The sequence below is a fragment of the Epargyreus clarus genome, unplaced genomic scaffold (genome assembly GCF_041222505.1).
Source record: "Epargyreus clarus isolate Ecla_fem2 unplaced genomic scaffold, WU_Ecla_fem_2.2 ptg000036l, whole genome shotgun sequence".
Taxonomy (NCBI): domain Eukaryota; kingdom Metazoa; phylum Arthropoda; class Insecta; order Lepidoptera; family Hesperiidae; genus Epargyreus; species Epargyreus clarus.
Window position 1 is genome coordinate 3,380,085 of NW_027332241.1, and position 21,295 is coordinate 3,401,379.

Genomic DNA, 21,295 nt, shown 5'->3' on the forward strand with positions numbered 1-21,295 from the left:
GAGATCGGAGTATCTGACAACAAAGTTCTGCAATTTTGTATTTAAATCGGCAGTAAAGATATGTAAAAGTGAAAATGGAACTATTATTAAGCCTCCGCTATTTATCTATCTGTCTGTCTGTTACATGGCTCTATCTATTGAAACATTAGCATAGACACTTGATTTTTACAGATGTATAACAGTGGCTGTTATAGAAACAAATAAATATTTGACAATAAATTGAGGTCGCTATACAAGAAACCGCTATTTTTGGCGTTTTTCGATTTTATGTGTTACCATAGATAGCATTGTTAGTGTGGTTGTAATAATATACTAATAATGACAATTGCCTGATCACAAAATATATTAACAAGATAACCCTTGTGTTTTCACACTCTTTTCTGCCTATTAATAGGAGTAACGCGAGAGTAACGCTTTCTACACTCACAGCCCCACACTAGGATTCCCTGTGTCGTGGGTACCATAGACACACACAGAAACAAATACACAAACACCCAGACCCAGAAACAGAAACCTAGATCATCATTTAGATTTCTATCTGGCCGGGGTTCGAACCCGGGACCCTCTGCGCGTCAGACCGGTATGGTGACCGCTCCGCCACGCGACCTGCGTGGCGGAGCGGTTTCTATGTAACCTATGTAACGGTCAAGGTTTCTATGTAACCACTAGGCTATTATTACTTTGCCTACTTATTTAATTACAAAAAATAATTTAGTCTGAATTTATGATACTGTATACACAAAAACATTACCTTTTTCAGTTACAGAGTGTAGGAGTCACTCATACATTTTTCACTACTTAACTTTTCTCTGGCCTACAGAGATGCGTTTAGGTGTAACGACCACGACACGATTAATAAATCGTATAGAAAAGTTTGTATTACGTTTACAAGGGTGTTAGGTATATCTATGCTCGTTATTTTTAATCTATCCAAATTATATCTACGAAAGATTAAAATTTGACAATTAATTATCCATCTTTGACAGGACAACATTGAGTAGATTGATTATTAATAACGGACATTAATAGGTGAAATGACGTAAATACGAGTATATTTATGGTGTCATTGGATAAATCTAAATTGTGTTAGTGACACGGTTACATTAATTCCCTTTTCAGTTATTATGTTATAAGCAGCTGAGTTTTTGTTTTTCTACGTAATAATGACAGTTCCTAGCACTATTTTGTAAATTTGAAATGACTATAATGGAGACACAAATTATATTTATATTTCCAACTATAAATAGTCGTAAGAAGAAAGAAGTATATAGGGATATCAGTCTGTCTTTTTTTATGATATTGACAAAATATGAAACAAATGTTACACATTTTGCTGAAATTGCGAAAACACGGTCGTCGTCGTGTCGTCGTCGTCACCAATAAACGTCTTAAGACATCACGACTTATAATGAAAAAACGCATTAAAATTCCACGGAACACATCTCATTATGTCAAGGGTGCGCACACTTTAATGACATATCTTTATTTCAACACACGTCCCGTCATCTCAGTCAAAACAACCCTTAGTTTGTACGAAATGGGGGTGGATTTTGTGTGGCTGTTGATTTTTGCCATTTTTGAGGTCTGAATTAATATAGAGTCAGTTTTGTTTTGACTTTATTCAGGTGGTGACAAACTTTTTTTTGAATGGCAATACTTGATGTAAGTGGCCAGTGTTGCCCACGGCTGCATGATCTGCTGCCATACAAATTATTTAAACCTCTACTAACTTCAGTTTGTTGTAATAAAAAAGTTTTAACGGTGAAAGTAAAGGAAGAAAACAAAATATACTAACGCCTGAAGGTTATGTTTAAAAAGTTCTTAAAGAAAGCCTATCAACTTTGAAAGGTAAAATTCTTTGTGGTTCGACTCCGGCAGCACCACCGCCACACCTATTTCCGCCTTATAACAGCAGTGCTAAACGCTGCTGTGTTATGGTTTTAAGGGAGTGGTAAGGGAGACATACTTTTCTGAGGCGTTCCAGCAAAGCCCTTAGGGGTAGTGGCGCATTTTCGGCCGACCACAGGTAAGACTGATTCAATCTGAGCCTAATTAGAGATGTCCATAGTCACACAATTAAAATTGATCAACATTCCGGTTTAAGTGATGAAAACCTATTTTACCGTTCTTAGATATTTACCCCTAAGGGGTTGAGTATTTGTTGAAAGCTTGTCACATAAAAAAATGTATATTGCGCAAATGTTACGTGTCTTTCATTCAATGCTCATAGCGGGTATAAAATACTCCGGTTACGGACATCAAAGGGTCTAAACGGCAGTCGTTAATCCGCCATATTTGTTTTAAACTCAGATATTAAAACCCTGAGTTGTAAATTCAGCGCGTGGGCATTGAAATGACGGGTAACGTTTATGGGGTTGAAATGTAAAGTTTAGCAGAAAATATGCTGTGAGGAGTCCCACAGCTGGGTACAGCTTTTTTCATATTTGAGGAATGAGTAGCTTCCTACCTTCTTATTATATTTTTGAGATATAGCTTATAACTTCGTATAAGCTTTTTGAAGTTGTAAGTCTAAAATGATGTTAATGAGGTCTTAAGTAGTACGAAATAGGTAATTGCAGATCGTGATACAGAATAAAGACATGAAGCCTTTTTATTCTAGAGTTCTAGCTGTCCTGCAAAAATATATTACCAAAATAAAGGTACATGGCCGCCCTCATAAAAGTTGCCGCCCCTGGCATGAGTAAAATTTTGCCGCCCAGGAAATAAGTTCATGAAATTGGTTATCCAATCCTCTATACATATTTTACTAGTAGTATATCAGTGCCTCCATATATAAAATTTTGCCGCCCTTAAACTGTCACTCATGCTACTCAGATGGTTTGTATTTGATACATAATACACATTCATTTTTTTAATAATATAGGAATAGCAGATGAGCATGCACCTGATGGTAAGTGGCTACTGCCGCCCATGGACATCTGTAATCAACCCCAGATAGGATTATATATTTCTACCTGAGGTCGGTCATAGATGCGCCTCTACCCCTGAGGACTAAGCTGGAACGCATTGTAAAAGTCTCTCTCCCTTACCACACCCTTCAAACCGGAACGCAGTAGCGCGTAACACTGCTTTTATTATGTAGAAATAGGTGTGGTGGTGCCGCCGGAGTCGACCCACAAAAGGTTCTAGCACCTTCAGGTTCATACATACTACACACACATACGCTGGAAACAGCAAACAATTAAATTCCACATAACATTTCAAATATTTTTGAGATAAGCCCTAGAAACGTAGGGTAGGGTAAATGTACCTAATTTCGGCTTAAATATTCTGGAACGTACGTGTAAATATATGAAAGAGGCGACGCGTTTAGATGTTATTAAGGTATTCATTCGGACCCTTTTTATACAGTCATTGACCTGGTTTACGTATGTGAATGTGGAATTAAGAATTTAGGTCTACTTGTGTGCTAGAACGCTCGGATTTATTTATGACTAAGATTTAACTGCGGGTCTGTTTGCCTTTTTAAAACAACAAAATAAATAGATATGGTGGTGGTGCCACATCATTTTTTTTTATAATATAGGAGTAGCAGACGAGCATGCAGTCCACCTGATGGTAAGTGGCTACTACTGTAATCAATCCCAGATAGGATTAGAGGTAGGTAGAGATAGGATTAGAGGATGAGGTCGGCCACAGATGCGCCGCTACCCCTGAGGACTAAGTTGGAACGCCTCGGAAAAGTCTGTCACCCTTACCACACCCTTCAAACCGGAACACAGCAGCGCCTGACACTGCTGTTATTCTATATGCGCCTGACACCGGTCGACCTCAGGTAGATATATATAATACTATCTGGGGTTGATTACAGATGTCCATGGCCGGCAGTAGCCACTAACCATCAGCTGGACTGCATGCCTATTTGCTGTTATATTATAAAAGATACCACCTAAGTAATAAATAGTTTATACGACTGTAACTTCTAAACGACTTGAGCGATTAAGGTCACATCCATTCAATATATTTGTTTTGTCGAGATGAAGGTTTATGCTATCATAGGAAATGGAATGTGGCTGTATACTCAAATTATACTAATACTATTTTTATGGTAATGTATCATATTCGTAACACGTATTAATTTGGAGCCAAAAATGAAATATAAATTATTTCAAAATTGATTTCTATAGACTTTTTGACCGCATTCAATCTACCACCCCTTCGTACGGTATTTAGTTATGAAGAATAAGCGACGAAATTAACTTAGTTGTGTATTTTTTTGAAAAAATGTATGTAAAGTGAAAATGAAGGTACTTATGCACCCAATAGTTGATGCTGTGGGGACTGTGGATATATTTTTAAAATTAATTTCACCTCTCATTTTGATCTCAAAAAGTCGTTAAAATCTGCTAAACACATATTGCGTCATCTACCGGAACATGTATATGGCGAGCAAGGCATATTAGATCTCGTTAACCCATCACTGTCCCACTGCTGGGCACGGGTCTCCTCTCAGAATGAGAAGGATTAGGCCAAAGTCCACCACGCTGACCAAGTGCGTATTGGTAGACTTCACATACCTTAGAGCACAGCTTTTAATTAACTCTCAGGCGTGTAGGTTTCCTCACGATGTTTTCCTTCACCGTTACAGCAAGTGATCATTTATTTCTAATACGCACATCATTATTAGAAATCAGGTGTACCTGGGATTCGAACCTGAAACCCTCCCGGTGAGAGGTCGAATTTTAACCACGGGGCTATCACTATGTAGCATATAAGGTAAAAGATACAATTATAAAGGTGAGAATTTGGCAATTATACCCTACATACATTCGTAGTCCCCAAATACGTTTACGCTTGACCCAAATAACTTCTGTCAATATCACCCAGTATGCATCTGTTATACGTAATTCTGTTTGACATTACACCTATCAATTTCAATATTTCTTGACAGAAAAATAAAGTAACAATGACATGCTTTATTACACATAATAAAGTTCTTACTCGAATATTCATAAAGAAATATTTACGGGCCCATTTTTCTGTCATTCAATTATTTATTTGACTAAAAGCCCTCTTTTTACAATGAGTCATGTTATTTGACATATTTATAATTTGACGGATTAATTGACAGTTAATGTCAAAAACAATACAATTAAATTTTGGAATGTGTGGTAATGAATATGTACCTATAGGAGGCGTTTCGTTAAATATTATCTGGGATTGAATACAGATATCCATGGACGGGGTTATCGGGTGGATTACTCATAATCTTTTTCTATATAACAAAAATTATATAGCTATTACGAAAACACGAAACCTAATATTATTGATCATTCTAAACACTAAGGTGGAACGCCTTATGTGCTATAGAGCTGTCGTGCAACCCAATCCCAGTAATGGCTGCAAATCTCCGTATCTCTCGCTTCCAAGCAATGGGTTTATTGGATATCAATTAATTGAATAGTCAACGATATTTGGTTACTCAATCATATACGTAATATGTTGATTGTATGTGACTTGCTGTGATAGCGTTATGATCTCAATTTGGGCATTTTCAATTACGGTATTTCATGTTATTGGCTTACAGTTTGAATCTCAGGATAACCATTTTTTTGAAATTATTTATTTTTTTTTTTTTTTTATTTAGGCACACAAAATATAATACATAACAGGACTTATATCTAAAATTTAGTGCAAAGGCACTGCTTATTTCTTATGAAATCTCTTCCAGCAGACCTGCGATTGGAGATTGGTTAACTCCTGGTAGTAATGGTAGTAATGGTGGTAGTAATGGTAGTAATTATGTGCGTATTAAAAATTAATTATCCCTTGTTTTAACGGTGAAGGAAAAACAAGACGAAACCTATCTTACATAATTATTCGGGACTTTGAAGTATTAGAAATTAATTATCACTTTAACGATGAAGGAAAATATCATGAGTCATGACTGAACTAAGTTACAATTATGAGAGTCCTTTAAAAACCTTTTCAATGGTTTGTAAAGTCTATCAATCTTTGCCTTTATTTTTTATATATTTTTTTGTTATCGCGGGGGAAACGTTCAAAAGGTACCCGGCGCTGTGGGAGCGACACAGAGTTATGTGGGATTCTTACTGCACTAAAACGCCCCGGTGGCCGATCTCGGCGCTGCTTAGAGGACTCCGGGATCTCCAAAGGAACGCAACCGGAGTCCTCTTAGAGGGTTGCCCCGTCGGACTCCGCCCAGGTGAGCTTGGCGCTCGTCACACCGTCTGGTGCAAACGACGGTATGCGACCACACTTACCGCCGTCCTTCCCGGGGATGCTGGCCGAGCGGGCAATACTTGCCTAGTTACATAATCAAAACTAGTCTATTATGACGTCATTACAAGATGATTTAATGCTACTAATATTCGAAATTTCAGGCATTGATAGCCCAGTAGTTGAAACGGGGCTTTTCAATAGAGGGGTCCTAGGTTCGAATCCCGGGCGCCTCGCCTTGAAAATCATGTGCGAATTATAAAATAATAACTTTAACGGTGCTTGCTTTAACTTGCTTTAATGGTGAAGAAACATCGTGAGGAATCATGCATACCTGAAATATTTTTGACTGATACTACTAATACCTGAATATAAAAAACATACTTATGTGGAAGTCTACCATTTTGCACTTGGTCAGCAAGGTGGATTACCGTCTAAACCATTCCCACTCTGAGAGGATTCCCGAGCCCGTGAGATAGTAATACATTGATGACGACGACGTAATCCAACCAATTGAAATGCTAGAAGTGATTCAATTATAAATTACATAATCAATAATTCGTGTTACAATTCGTTTATTCAACATTTACAAATTGATTCAAATCCATCTGAATAACAACTTCATTAGCCATAAATAAACGTGATCACAAATCAAGGTATAAATCCGTCGTCATAAATCCATTCACTACCCTTACCAGGAGTTTTTACGTATCGACAAATATGACTGTTTTGGTATTTGTTTACGTATTTGCCCATACAAATTCCAATCAGCGCCCCTAGCGGATTGTGTCGGAACTAGAAAATCATATGGGCCAATACGTAAACAAATACCAAAACAGTCATATTTGTCGAAACGTAAAAACTCCTGGCAAGGGTACAGGTACCTTATTCATTATTTGAATGATTTGTGTAAATCACATTTAATATTCTGTTTATAGTATTTCGTAGCTTGATTGAACTTGGGGCTTAAATCATTTATGATCAAACGATACGATGTCGTTTCGACGTGTCGTGTCGTGTCGTGTCGTGAAATGGTAGTGATAAGCGCTACTGTGTTCTGGTTTTAAGGATGCGGTAAAAGAGATATAGTTTTCCGAAACGTTCCAGCTTAGTCCTTAGGGGTAGCGGTGCATCTGTGACCGATCTCAGGTAGGTTTCTGCTCTTATCTGGGGTTGATTACAGATGTCCAAGCGCGGTAGTAACCACTTACCATCAAGTGACCTGTATTTATTTATTTTATTTAATAAGTTTTTTGTACACAAAATAAATCATACAATACAGAAGTCGAGTCTGTATGCTTGTCTGCTAATCTTATATATATTTTATAAAACAAACAAACATACATGCATACATACATACATACATACATACAGACATACATACACCAGTCATAAACATAACCTTTCTTTTTGCGTCAACCAGAAAGGAGAGTTCTATGTTCAAATATAATAAGTAAATACCTACTAACATAAGAACGGTATGCTACTCATTATCTTTTCATAATACTCTGCTAACGCAGGGCTGAATTAGGGCAAGGGTCACCGCAAGAGAGGAACGAGAAGCGAGTGAGTTTGTTTATCAAGCGAGTAGATAGATGGCGCTAATGTATAGACATTTGAAATGCTGTTTGCCCAAGATACATATGTACGAGTATAGGTACTACATGGTAAATGTCACCTATTTCTGCTTTATAACAGCAGTGTCAAGCGCTGCTGTGTTTTGGATAAAAGGTACATAAGGTTTGAAGGCGGTAATGCCATCGGCGGCACCACCGCTGTACCAATTTCTTCGTAATAACAGCAATGTTAAACGCTGCTGTGTCCTGGTTTAAAGGCTGTGGTAAGGGAAACATACTTTTCCGAGGCAATCCAGCTTAGTCCTCAAGGGAAGCGGCATATATGTGATCCGACTGGACCTCAGGTAGGAAATTAATTTTAACTGGGATTGATTACACATGTCCATGGGCAGCAGTAGTAACTTACCTTCAGGTGGACTGAATATTCGTCTGCTATTCGCATTATTATGAGAGAACATACTTCTCACAGGGGGCAACACGGGGGCAGCCTACCTCAAATAGGATTCTAATCATATATGGGGTTGATTATAGATTATGTCGATAACGTTATGTAAATTCTTTTCGATCTGTGTATTTTGTTGAAATTTAAAATTTATCTTAGGGTTTTAACAGCCTCTTAGGGGATGGCTACCTAAAAAGAATATTCTTAGTTCAGTTAAATAATCAGGTACTGTTTTTCGTGCCTATGTATAATTCTTTAGGACACCCTAAAGCCCATATGCGGTTTTAGTATAGGACCTGTCGTTGGATTCGTCTAAATTCTCGAAATAACATATTACTCATTTATTTTATTTATTATAATTTTAGTTATTTTTTGATTACTGTAAATGATTTTATTTGTTTTTTTTTTAATTTAGTAAGTTATTATAATATTGTAAATAATTAAATAAAGGATTATTACATATAGACTATATTTTTATGCAGTCAGATTAGTTTTCGTAATGATTCTTTAGTTCGCTAATTATAATCGCTTCATCGCTAGTGGTAGGACAGAACCATAATACATTTTTAATATCACTAAGTGCTTTTATCACCCTTACAGGGCGAAAATATGAGTTTTGTTATTATTATACTAGGAATATGGCTTAAGGCTGGACTTAGGGAAAACTAGGTCTAAGTAAGTATTACGGTTATGAGTATATAAAAGTTGTATCCACACAAATGAACAAATATAATTAAGGTCCTTTATATGTACAGGCATTGAACGTGTCGTGACAGACAAAATTATATTTTTAGGGTTCCGTACCCAAAGGGTTAAAGCTGAACCCTTGACATTTTTACACAGTATATATGAGGCTGTTAGAACCAGAATAGCCTAGCTACAAAAACCGATTTACAATATGGAGAAAAGTAAGAGTGTATAGTCCGCTCTGAAGTTGTTGCGAGGTGTAGTCATACAAATTACTATGGCGAAGCGATTTATTTCTATATTCGGAGCGGACTAGCATTTTTACGCAACTATACAACATTTTTAAATTACGAAAATACAGATAGGAAAATACAAAAATAATTAAAATGTAGTTAGGCCATTCTGGTTCTAGCAGCCTCATATAACGGTGACCGCTATAACAACAGATATTAAAGACTAACTGACCCGGCAAACTTTGTACCGCCTCAAAATCTATTTATCAAATATATTTCATATAAAATATAGCCTATGTTACTCGTGGACACTGTAGCTTTCAAATGGTGAAAGAATTTTTAAAATCGGTCCAGTAGTTTTTGAGCCTATTCATTACAACCAAACAAACTAACAAAGTATTCCTCTCTATAATATTAGTGTAGATAAGATGTAAATAAATGGGGGTCGCCAGACAAGAAGAATTTTGAAGGTGGTAGAACCCTTTGTGGTTCGACTTCATGGGCACCGCCGCCACATCATTTTCTGCCTTATAACAGCAGTGTAGCGCTGCTGTGTTCTGGTTTGAAGGGCGTAGTGTTTGTACGAAGCATTCCAGCTTAGTCCTCAGGATGTGGTCAGGTGTGGTGAAGTCTGTGGTCGAACTTAGTTAACACCACCTTAAACTTAGTTAGTTAAATAAGTGTGGCACCACCGCCACACTTATTTCTACCTTATAACAGTAGTGTTAAGCGCTGCTATGTCCTGGTTTGAAGGGTGTGGTAAGGGAAACATACTTTTTCGAGGTATACCAGCTTAGTCCTCGCCATCAGGGGACTACATGCTCGTCTGCTACTCTAATATTATAAAAAATATCCACAGATAAAAAAATAAAAACTATTTTTGTATGTTTGTCTGTTGCGGATAATCTTTGGAACGGCTAGGCCGATTTCGATAGGACTTTCACTAGCATTTAGCTAATATTATAAGGAGTGACGTGAGTAGGTACTTTTATTTTAGAAAAATAGGGGTCTGCGCAGAACACTAAATTGGCCAGGTGCAAGTCAAACTCGCACACGGAGGGTTCCGTTCCACCAACATTTTCATATATATTTTTTATTTTTCGTATGTGTAATTTTAGCAGCCACTGAAGTATACATTGTGAAAATTTTAATTGTCTACCTATTACGGTTCAATAGATAAAGCGGATAACGTCGAGAAATAGTGGTTTCTTGTATGACGACCCAATTTATTTTCAACTCTTTGTTTATTTTTAGTATTTGTTGTTATAGCGGCCACCTTTATACATACTTTGTAAAAAAGTGTCTATCTTTAAAGGGTTCAGGAGATAGAGCCCTGTGACAGATGGACAGACGGCCAGACGGAGAGACAGCGGAGTCTTAGTAATAATAGTAATAGGGTTCCGTTTTTATCCTTTGGGTACGGAACCCCAAAAACACAAGACAATCTAAAATTTTAACTGTTACTCTTTGAAACATAGGTCCAACCGCGGGGCACAGCTAGTTAAATAAGAATTTAAATCCGACATACCTTCGTCATTTAAATTACTATTTAACTAAAACCAAGTTGTAGCTGAAATAGAAAGACATTTTTCTCTCAAGATTTCTTTTAGAAAAAAAACCATTAAAACTCTTTGAAATATTCTTTAATTAACCCCGTACCTACTTTACATTATATTTTTCTTTGTTTATGAAAAAGTACTGACATTTTTCCTTTTCGAAAATAAGGTTTAACGTTGCCTTTTGCAGAAAATCTCATTTTATAATGAATGAGAAATATAAAATTATTATTTATTCTTTCCTTTCCTTAAAAGGTTTCATCCAAGAACCCTTATTATTATATAATTAAATATAAGCTCCTTTAAATGAGATTTTCATAGGGTTATTGACTGATTGAGGTGGTAGAACCCTCTGTGGTTCCACTCCATGGGCACCGCCGCCGCATCTTTTTCTGCCTTATAACAGCAGTGTAGCGCTGCTGTGTTCTGGTTTAAAGGGCGTATTGTTTATACGAAGCATTCCAGCTTAGTCCTCAGGATGTGGTCAGGTGTGGATAAGCAGTCTGTGGTCGAACTTACAGCAGGTGGATGCAGTGGATACTCACCACCATCATCACCATCATCACCATCATTATCATCATCATCATCAACCCATTACTGTCCCACTGCTGTGTACGGGTCTCCTCTCAAAATGAGAAAGATTAGGCCATAGTCCGCCACGCTGGTCAAGTGCGTATTGGTAGACTTCACATACATTTGAGTTTTTTATAAATCTCTCAGGTATGCAGGTTTCCTCACAATGTTTTCCTTCACCGTTTAGCAAGGGATAATTAATTTCTAATACGCACATAACTTTGAAAAATCAGAGGTGCATGCCTGGGATTTGAACCTCGGACCCCTCGATCGAGAGGCCGAGTTTTTTAACCACTAGGTTATCACTGCTTGGATGCTCATTTACCTCAATCCTGTACAAAAAATATCTCTTATCTTTATATATATATTTCTTATGTGCGTGTGTATGTCACTGAACTCCTCCTTAACGACTGGACTGATTTTGATGAAATTTGTTGTGTGTGTTCAAGGGGACTTGAGAATGGTTTAGATTCACAATTTAGTCCGTGGAAAAAGGTTTTTTTAATTATTTTTTAATCCGTAAGTAGTTAAAGAATGGGAAACTATGCATTTGATCAAGTGCTGATCTTTAGCAAAGTTGATGTCCAAGAGCCCACGAGGGTTTGGGAGTTGGTAAGACCAATTTTCGACAGATGGCACCACTGTCATTCCAATGCAGGTACAAATTTTCCGTTTTATATATGTCATATTATTTCTTTAAAATGCGGGCGAAGCCGCAGGCACCACTAGTATTTAAATATATTTTTTGTTGAAAAGAGACTGTATGTGAAGTTACTCAGCTACAAGATCTAGTAAAAGACAAAGTATAAAACGTTTTAAGTCCTAGATTCTAGGTCATAACGCTTGTCTAGACTAGCACGGACAGCTTCCGTCCGAAATAGTCTGAGAACAAACATTGCTCGCTTTTGAGGAAATGAAATTCTAGCTTATTGTCGTGTTTGTTTGTTGTTTGTTGTTTGTTAACATTCTTGTTTTATATTGTTGTGTTTGTATATGTTGTAAGCATAGATTAAGGGAGGTTTCATACGTTTTTGATGGTAAGAAACTCTGTGGTTCGACTCTGTCAGCACCACCGCCACACATATTTCTGTTTAAACAGCAGTGTTAAGCGCTGCTGTGTTCTGGTTTGAAGGGTGTGGTAAGGGAGACATAATTGTCCGAGGCATTTCAACTTAGTTCTTAGGGGTAGCTACGCATCTATCGCCAACCTTAGGCAGGGATCTAGACTATAGTTTTTCGTAGATTGGTGACATGTGGTACTTTAAAAATCTGGGATATTTATAGTATAGGAGTAGCAGACGACCATGCGGTCCTGATGGTAAGTGGCTACTGCCGACCATAACATTTGTAATCAATCCAAGATAAGATAGGAATTACGGATATTTCCATCGTAGAAAACCTCCCACATATGGAGTATGTTGATGTGTTTATAGCTTTTACGCAGAATATCCGGATATTTTCGGGTTTTAGTGTAGAAAACCCGGATATGTTTGGGTAACGTATCATTCGCTGCTCGTCTCTCACATTCGTCTCTGCGGATATTTTTCCAATTTTTACGCGGAATACCCGGATATTTTCGGATGAAAATGTTTTTTCTAGCATTCCCTGTTCGTTATAGTTTCACGAGGATCCCAACAGATTCACTTGATCCGTTACGTTAGCCAAGAATCCCGGCATAGGACAAACATACAAAAATTATATAAACATAGTGAAAAAATATCATTATGCAGTAAAATGAAGTAAAAAAGCAGTGATAGCCTAGTGGTTAAGAAACACGGCCTCTTGATCGAAAGGTCCGAGGTTCAAATCTCAGGCACGCATCTCTGATTTTTCAAAGTTATATGCGTATTAAAAATTAAATATCACTTGCTTAACCAGTGAAGGAAAACATCGTAAGGAAATCTGCATACCTGACAAAAAAAAAAACGTTTTCAAGGTTATGTGAAGTCTACCAATCCGCACTCGGCCAGCAGGGTGGACTATGGCCTAATCCTTCTCATTCGGAGAGGAGACCCGTGTCCAGCAATGGGACAGTAATGGGTTGATGAAGAGTAAATTAAGCTTGGATGTCAATGTCACTCTAAAATCACATACCTGTTTTTTTACTGTTTAGGTCTATAAGTGTGTGTGCTTACGTGCTTTTTGTGTGTATGTGTGTGTGCGTGAAAGAGAGAGAGAGAGATACTGAGTGTACGGCTAAATGTGTATGTAATGTACATACAAATATTTCTACATACATTGTGATTGCGTGTGACCATGTTACATTACTAAATGTTTATTCTTCATACTTCTTCACTTAACAACCCTTTGTGGTTCGACTCCGTCGGCACCACCGCCACACCTATTTCTGCCTAATAACAGCAGTGTTAGGCGCTGCTGTGTTCCGGTTTGAAGGGTGTGGTAAGGGAGACATACTTTTCCGAGGCGTTCCAGCTTAGTCCTCAAGGATAGAGCCGCATCTGTAGCCGACCTCAGGTAGGAATATCTAATCCTATCTGGGGTTGATTACAAATGTCCATGGGCGGCAGTAACTACTTACCATCAGGTGGACTGCATACTCGTCTGCTACTGTTATATTATAAAAAAAAACATACAAATATTTGTACATACATTGTGTTTGCGTGTGACCATATTACATTAGTAAATCTTTATTCTCCATACTTTTTCACTTATCAAATATTATACGCCTTTTGTTATAACTACAAAAGAAAACGCAATACAATATAAGAAAGTTATTCATTTGAAACGTTCATATTTATCTCAGTTTTTCTTGTAATACAATAAAGATGGCCATTTGGACCGTCGAGCGTCTGAAATTCATGAAATAATAAATATTTATGTATAATTCGTTTCAATAAATGTTGTAATCCAAAATGGTTTTATTGTCTTTCTCACACGTTATAATAAATGATACCTATCTCTCACATTATTTACTATAATCTGTGATCAAAAAGAACCAAGTTTTTGTAAAAACTGATTGAAATAACTACAAAATATCTTTGAATATTTTGGCAAAACTTGAACGATATGATATTATTATTATAAAATATCTGTTAATCGTTACTTCAATGGTAATTATTCTTGAAAAATTGAAAGGCACTAACACATTGGGCAAAAATAAAATATATTCTAAATTGACCTAATATTAATTCAAAAAATATCTATTTCAGGTTAATCAAAGGACCGGGTCCTGTTTTTGGAAGTTTACTAATGTTATAACAAGGAAACATCGATAAAATCTGTGATAAGTAGGAAAGAGAGAGAAATAGTGATTATTGTTGTTGTTGTAAGCGCGTTAATTGTTGCAAAACCTAAAATTCTTTATTCGATGTTGTGTTGCCATTCGAAAAAAGAGTAAGTGCTCTAATTTTATTGAGTGGTTCGTAGATACAGGGTGTAGTTTTGTTTGTGGATAGAGCGTACGGGGTGTTGTTTTTTGTTAAAAAGTTTTTTTTGAGCTAAATTTTTGTGTTTTGTGACGCTAGTGTCCCAGGAGTCGACAATGACGAAGAACTTTCTTACCGTTACCAACATTGTTAATGAGGGGATCAAAGGAAGCAAGATCACGAAGCTCGGCCTCTCCAAGTACCTGTCGCAGTCACTGTAAGTAAACCTTTTTTTATTAAAACCCATTTCAATCTATACATCTATAAAAATAAATAAATATGGAGTGTCTGTTTTTAATATTGAATTAACCGTTTTTTACTACATGCATATGAATATACATACGGTACATACACCAAAATAACATTTTTTACAATTTTTGTCTGTCTGTTTGTTCTGGCTAATCTCTAAAATGGCTGGACCGATTTCGACGAGGCTTTTATTGGCTGACTGATAAGGAGTAACTTAGGCTACTTATATTTTAGAACTAGGTGTGTCCCTCTTTCTTTTTAACGTGGGTGAAACCGCAGGGCACAGCTAGTAACAAATAAAATAACATATTTGAGAGTTCATTCTACTCACGAAATTTTATACTTATATGTATTGTTTTCTTAACAGAGAGGAAGTAAAAGTCTTTACAATAGAAGTATTAGTATACGAGTATTCCCCGGTTTTATTTTGTTTACTTCTTTCTTTCGTTGTATGATTAAAATTGTTGTTGATACAGGATGTTTATTGAAATTAATGTATTCTTTCTTTATTTCTAATTGAAAAAATATGATTATGACACAATATTTCTTTAACATTATCATTTCAAATCATTGGCGATCTGGGATCAAATGTAAACTATGCAAATCGTATTCGAAAATATGAGTTATCAGTTATTTTAACGCAGTGCAAATATTACAAGTCATTTATATTGCTTCCTAAGGTATTTAAGATGAGAGATTTTTATTTGTATGATATGATATAGCACTATGGACCTGAATTAGATCAGGGTTGTAAGGCATGGACCATACTTACAAATTTAAGCATAGGTTTTAGAATAATATAGACGTAACACACACACACACACACACACTCACGCTATCTCTCTCTCTCTCTCACACACACACACAAACAAACACACACACCCATGTGCACGAACGTACGCATAAACGCACACCGTCAATTATTTTCTGCCTATACTAAATGTGTAATCCTGTTTTGGCTTAATTTACAACATACTGTATATATTGTGAAAATATTATACGTATCGCTGTTGGATTACCTAATAAACAAATAAATAAATAAGTAACAGTCGAGCATGCAGTCTACCTGATGGTAAGTGGTTACTGGTACGGATGGACATCTGGACAATCCCAGAAAATGTTAGATTCCTACCTGAGGTCGGTCACAGATGAACCGCTACTACTAAGGACTAATCTGGATACCTCGGAAAAGTATATCTCCCTTACGACACCCTTCAAACTATAACACAGTAGCACTTAACACTGCTGTTATTAGACAGAAATAGATGTGACGGCGGTGCCGTCGAATTCAAACCACAAAGGGTTCTACCACCTTTAGAATCTATCAGTCGCTCTAAAGGGTTGAGGACATTGACCTATCAAGAAAGGGATGAAATTAACTTACTAACTTGGTTTAATTTCCTTTGATAACCAATTTGCGCTAAGTTAATTATCTATTCGCGTAAAGTTATGAAATCCACGACAAGTTATCTAATTTAAATTGCAATTTGTCAAGAAAATTGAAATAAGTATAGTTGAATTGTTTAACTTAATCTGAGAAAATATTATAACCAACTAGTGGTGCCCGCGGCTTCGCCAGCATTTTAAAGAAATAATATGACATACATAAAACGGAAAATTTGTACCTGCATTGGAATGACAGTGGTGCCATCTGCCGAAAATTGGTCTTACCAACTCCCAAACCCTCGTGGGCTCTAGGACAACAACTTTGCTAAAGATCATCACTTGATCAAATAGTTTTCGATTTTATAACTACTTACGAATTAAAAATTAATTAAAAAAACCTTTTCCCACGGACTAAATTTTGAATCTAAACCATTCTCAAGTCCCCTTGAACCCACACATCAAATTTCATCAAAATCAGTCCAGTCGTCTTTTATCATGGAGGATGAAAATATTTTTATTTTTCATTTTTGTACATATGTAAATTTTGTAAATAATTTATTTTATATCTATACTTTAATTAATTATTTTTAATTTTCTGTATTATAAATGAAAATACTTTTCAGTTAATAAATTAATTGTATGTAACTACAAAAAAACATGATTTACAATATGGAGAAAAGTAAAAGTGTGCAACATTTTTAAATTCTGAAACTACAGATAGGTCAAACGTCATTTGTCCCTGTAGTTCCGGAACCAGAATAGGGCTACGGTATCCCCTGCCTGTCGTAAAAGGCGACTAAAAGGGGCTTCCGGGGTTGTGGACGGCAAGAGTGGGAGCTCAAACCGCCCGGCCAGCGACCCCGGGAAGGACGGCGGTATGTGTGGTCGCATACCGTCGTGTACAACAGACGGTGTGGTGAGCGGCATGCTCACCTGGACGAAGCCCGACGGGGCAACGCGCTAAGATGACTCCGGTTGCGTTCCTCTGGAGATCCCGGAGTCCTTTACGCAGCGCCGAGGACGGCCACCGGGGGGATTTTAGTGCGGTAAGAATCCCACATAACTCTGTGCTAATCGCTCCCACGGCACCGGGTACCTTTCGAAGGTTTCCCCCTCGAAAACAAAAAAATAAAATAAAAGGTCAAACGTCATTAAAATGCAGTTAGGCCACTCTGGTTCTAGCAGCCTGAATTATAACTGTATCTGAAAGTAACATATAGAATGTAATTCATTTATCTGTAAACATTACGAGCGCTCCATTTGCGAAATAAGAGATAAAACAGGTTGAAAATGTTTGATTGTGATAAATTTACCTCCGCCATTAAAGAGATATGGAATTAAAAAGCTTTTTCGCGAAATAGAAATAAAATTGTGTGCGTAAATATATAAATAATCTTACGTTATAAAATAATAATCATCATCATCAACAATAACCCATTACTGGCCCACTGCTGGGCACGGGTCTCCTCTCATAATGAGAAGGATTAGGCCATAGTCCACCGCGCTGGCCAAGTGCGTATTGGTAGACTTCACATACCTTTGAGATTTTTTTTTATGAATCTCTCAGGTATGCAGGTTTCCTCACGATGTTTTCCTTCACCGTTTAGCAAGTGATAATTAATTTCTAATACGCACATAACTTTGAAAAATCAGAGGTGCGTGCCTGGGATTTGAACCTCGGACCCCTCGATCGGGAAGCCGAGTTTCTTAACCACTAGGCTATCACTGCTATATAGCGTTATAAAATAATGCGTTTTAAAATAATGCTTTCTAAATACATAACCTCAAAATAGATGCTGAGCCAATGCTGGACATGAGTTTCTGCCCATAACTGGGGAAAGCTTCTCTACGATGCTCCAAAGAGGGTTTGTGGAGGGCGATGGGTTAGTAAAGAGTTACGAATGTTTAAAAAAGTGAAAAAAATATAAGAAGTCTATTAACGACTTGTCGTCAACTACTGTCCCACTGCTGGACACGAGTCTCCTATCAAGTGACTAAGAGAGGTTTCGGCTAGTCTATTGTACTGTTTTGGCAATTGCGTTTTTGTTTAAAAGGTGTGGAAAGGATATGTGTATTGGAGGCATCAGCTTAGTCTTTCAAAGTCATGTCAATCCTTCAACCTTATACTGGGTAACGAAGGCCTTAGCGCCAGTATGACTAACTTCCAGCAATACACACATTTTTAGCATCAGTTTTACATTTTAGTGGAAAGTTGTGGTTACCGGTTGACTTACATACGAGACGACCATCCATAGCCTTCAGGAGTGGTAACACACCCGTAATTTTAAGTATAGTCCGCGCCAAACTGCTAGTCCACTCTGAAGTTGTTGCGAGCAGGTGTAGGCATACAATTTGCTATGGCAACGCGATTCATTTCTATATTCAGAGCGGACTAGCAGTTTTACGCGGACTATAGAACCCTTTACAATATTCACTTGGCTACAAATATGCAGCGATCAACCATATGGATCATTGCTTACAACTTTACTACATCAGTTCCGTAAATAATATAAATAAAATTAGGTCAAATTGATCATCCTATCACGTCAGCAAACACATAAAAAAGATGACGTTAATAAAAATATATATGTGATACGTTTAACCCGTAAACGCTGAGGTTGGCAAACAAGAATCACAACAACTTTCGTAGCCATAAACATCCCATGTCAGACGTAAACCAATAAAGATGGGATTACGAGCGTAATGTTAGAATTATATAAAATTCGTGCTACATCAATAGGGTTGTCACTTTGCGATTATTTAGTATTTTTTAGCGAATGTTATCTTTTAGGCTTATAAAACTTGTCCTGACTGACTGACGTAAATAGAAGCGTGAATTTTGGGCAATAACAATATACATCTCTTATAATAAAGGACAGATTTTTTTATATTCAACTCCTAAGGGGTTAAATGGGGTATAAAAATTGATTATAGATACGTCATTTTTTAAAGCGAACTCAATTAAATTAATTTGGCTTTCTGGTTGGAAATAATGAAATACTTATTTCATCGTTTTTGGAAAATTGACACTAAAGAGGCTAAATAGAGGTTTTAAATTTGTATGATATTATGTCATGATTACACGTACAAAGTTGCTGGCAAAAGCTGTAGAAAGGGTTGTTGAACCCACGAGTTTGATGTCACGGAGATTGGTTGTATACCCCTTTACACCCGAGATGATATGAGCGTGAGTTTCACTTTAAAAAAATTCCCACGTGATAGCTTCTTATTTTTCGAAACGCAACCGATGCCGATCGATCGTGAGGAGAGTATCGCACGTGCTACCGGCTAAGTGAGCGGGGTGCAGGCGGTCAGTTGTGCTAGGGACTCGTCCAAAGATGGCAGATTTTTTCGACCCGCGCACTGTCACAGGTATATAATTATTTTTGGTATTAAATGTTTAGTATCTATCATTAATTATAGCTAATTTGAAAGCTTAAAGAACACTAAATACGTGGAATTTAGTAGTTTATTCGATTAACTTGCAATTTAGATACAATTAGGTTGCAAATTCTAACTGTTACGATCGTGTGCCTACGGTTGTTGGTGCAGAATAACGTTTGATGAAAATGCTTTTATTGCTATTACCAGTTATGTGTAAGTTTCGTCAATATCAATTTTGTTTGTTACAATTTTAGGGGTACATTTAAATGACGATCAGATTTTGCCAGTGCGGGGTGAGGAGAAATGTATCGGACATTGAAGATCTTCATGAAAGTGAAGAGCTTCAACCAAATAGATTAGAAGAGTTTCAATTTGAAGAATTGTGCCCTGAAACAGATCCAGAAGCACATGCAGACCTTCAAATAGAAACTGACCTAGAATTGGATCTGCAACTTGAGCCTAAACCTCAACCATCTACTTTAACATCATCCCTAGAAATTTCTCGCCGCCGAGCATCTTCACGTCCAACAGATCGAAAAAAAGCTTGGAAACGAATACGTTTTCTGTCTTGAAAAGGTCTATACATCCCTACCAACATCTCCAGTAAAGTTTCCAAAGAAATATTTTTCTTAATATTTTAATTATGAGGCTCTTGATATGTAACCAGATGCACAAATTTCTATTATCTAAGAAGAACCGGTCGAAAAGTTAATTTAATTGCAATAGATATGGCTAAAGTTTTCTCCATCTGCATTATCATTGGATGTATTCCCTAGCCAAGAATACCTACGCCTTGGAGACCTGGATTGAAGACGGAGGCAATAACGGAAGAAAGAAGAATGTTGATTTTCATAGAATTACGTAGTTTAGGTTTCATTGCCAAGACAGATTTTTTATAAAGACTAATGAAAATAAAGACAGTGATATTAAATATCTCCAAATTGTTTTAATTTTCTAATATTTTTTGATAAAAAACTATTTTATTTTGCAATTTTCACGATCGTGAGTGTGACAGTTCCCACCGGAGACTCACGATCGTGCGGGTCGATTTCTGGATTAAGTATAAACTCTGGATTTTTTTTCGTATTTTTGTGGATCCCTTAAGCTACATAAAAAGCCGTAATAAACGTCTTGAATCGGAAATTGCGAAAAAAAATCTTCGGGTGTAAAGGGATACAGAGAGCTTCCAATCGAAGCGACAGCTCGATATTAATTACATTACAATGGCAAGTTCTAGTTCCTAAACGATCCACTGGAGGCGCTGCATGTGAATGTGAGAATTCGATATCAAGGACCGACTCGATCAACCAAAAAAACCTCATAATGTTACTGTTTGCCTAACACTGTTTTAACCCTAGCAATCTTCGTTATCGACCCATTATTGTCCCACTGCTGGGCACGGGTCTCCTATCAGAATCAGAAGGATTAGGCCATAGTCCACCGCGCTCGCCAAGTGCGTATTGGTAGACTTCACATACCTTTGAAATGTTTTTTATATAAATCTTTCAGGTATGCAGGTTTCCTCACGACGTTTATTTTCTCCGTTTAAGCAAGTGATAATTAATTTCTAATACCCAAATAATTTTAGAAAATCAGAGGTGCGTGCCTGGTATTTGAACCT

The 21,295-nt window shown here is 37.0% G+C and overlaps 1 protein-coding gene and 1 long non-coding RNA gene across 2 annotated transcripts in view; both read left to right on the forward strand.

Annotated features, from left to right (window-relative positions):
* LOC140756954 (uncharacterized) overlaps nt 1-14,872 on the forward strand; it is a 33,367-nt gene extending 18,495 nt beyond the window's left edge. Inside the window, exons 2-3 of the long non-coding RNA XR_012103918.1 lie at nt 14,440-14,623; nt 14,755-14,872. This is a non-coding gene — a long non-coding RNA (uncharacterized LOC140756954). The remainder of the gene's footprint in view (nt 1-14,439; nt 14,624-14,754) is intronic.
* The window catches only part of Syt7 (Synaptotagmin 7), a 586,971-nt gene that overhangs the window by 273,368 nt on the left and 292,308 nt on the right, over nt 1-21,295 (forward strand). The gene's annotated exons all lie outside the window — the stretch shown is intronic.